At 36.2% G+C, this 2011-nt stretch overlaps 1 pseudogene; it reads left to right on the top strand.

Annotated features, from left to right (window-relative positions):
• Positions 1 to 999: 999 nt before the first annotated feature.
• Positions 1000 to 1148, top strand: LOC117170414 (annotated as a pseudogene).
• The last annotated feature ends 863 nt before the right edge of the window (positions 1149 to 2011 follow it).

The raw sequence follows: 2011 nt of genomic DNA on the forward strand, positions 1-2011 counted from the left end.
AAGATTTTAAAACTACTCACAAAGCTCTTGAACTCATCGAGGTTTGGGCTAAGCTATGGATAATAAAAATAAACGTAACAAAGTCAGAGTCAATTCTTTTCAGTCAGAAGACCAGTTGAAATTGATCCACCGAAAATGTTTAACGAACCAATAGAATGGAAAAATTCCGTAAAATACCTAGGGGGTAAACTTCATAAACGTCTTAATTGGAAGCAGCATTTCCATGAAATTAAAGGGTAATCTCTCGGGTTTCTCTCGCGCTTAAATTCCATTATTAATAGACACTCGAGTCTAAAACCCGAATACGGAATCCTAATCTACATAATTTTTATCCGATCAATCATAACTTACGCATGTACAATATGGGGAGGAGCGTCAAAAAGTAATATCAATCACATTCAAATCATACCAAATAAATTTCTCAGACGTATCACAAAAACCCCCAGATATACTAAGAACTCTGTCCCTTACAGAGAGTTTCAACTTCCATACATTTCAGAGTATATCAAAGAAACCGCCATTAAATTCTACGAATCTGCATCATCATCACCTTTTGAACATATTTCCTCTCCAGGGAAATATAATTTTTAACCATTTCGAAAACACGCGATGCCAAAAGACTTTCTTATGAAATAAGTCACCCAGGTAGAAGTGGCCCTACCACCTCCGACCTACTAGAAACGATCTTTTTTTTGTCCCTATAACCCCACTTCCTTCTCTTCTTCTTTTCTCATCTTTCCTTCTATAAAATACATAATTAACGTCACTTTAAATTACAGTCATGTCAAATTTCTCTCAGATTGTGTAACAATGCCCAAGCAGGTAACGCACAACAACTTCTTCTAGTTCGATCATTCTTCGCGGAGATCATTAATCGTGAGTGCGCGACTGGCGCAGCTACGCCGCCCCAGCCGCCCACTCCTGTGCATTGGATCTCACCAGAGGGGGCGATAGTTAGGGCCCCCTCATCCCCACCCCTTTTTCTTTCTTTCGAGAAGCATACTTACCTGATGTAGAGGCTACCGTGATCAACAAGGCGGTTCCTCCAGGGCGAGGCTCTTCCACTGCACTACGGTCGAGAGCTGAACCTTGCGAATACCTCGGGCATATAATTTTTCTTAGTCAGAACTACGTACGGGCTGTCTTGGATCAAAATATATCTATGGGGATATCAAACCTTCCGCTTCGCAGAATATTCCGACGGGTTATCCCTGGAATAAGCCGGAACATAAATGGGGTTAAATCGAACACTCCGGGATATCCTAATGCTGTGAGGGATACATGAAACTGTTCCATATTAGATACATAGCAGTTTTAAAATTGTTATATAACTCTTATAGAATTGGTCTACATTTTTTACAACGCAGCGTATGGGAGATGACATAGTTACTCGCATATTCGTAACCTGTTACTAACCTGTTCTAAAACAAGTTCATTTGTGTTCTAGAACAGTTACAAAAATTTGTCACTATATTTAGTTTTTAACTAAAATTATTTACATGTTTTATAATTTAATTCTAAAGATAACCTATATCTAATCTATACTAATATGTAGATGAATCTGTGGTGCAGAGGAATAAAGTATAATTTTTAAATTGAATCTATAATCTTAATTTACATACTTTGAAAAATTCAACCTTAATTTTCGAAAATGAAAATGGATATCAGGTTAAATTTAAACTTGTGTCTTCTATCTTATCTAATAACTTATGTAACTCAATTTTGTATTATTTTTTATTGCAGATAAGCGCCTGCGATCTAATTAGAAATCCACTTTGATCTTGGAAAATAAGACATTATGAGAGAAAATGAATGCTTGCATTAGCAGCATTAATGAATATGATCATCTTTATTAAGAGATCAAATTAAACTTACTGAAAATGATTGTGATATAATAAAATCATTAAGATTCCAATAACCGCTTGTAAAAACCATTAGAGACTTTCGGCGGAACCGTCCATTGTTATTTTTTTCACCAGTTTAAAAACGGGAAAATTGAAGAATCGGGCTA

This window comes from Belonocnema kinseyi, chromosome 3 (assembly GCF_010883055.1).
Source record: "Belonocnema kinseyi isolate 2016_QV_RU_SX_M_011 chromosome 3, B_treatae_v1, whole genome shotgun sequence".
Classification (NCBI taxonomy): Eukaryota; Metazoa; Arthropoda; class Insecta; order Hymenoptera; family Cynipidae; genus Belonocnema; species Belonocnema kinseyi.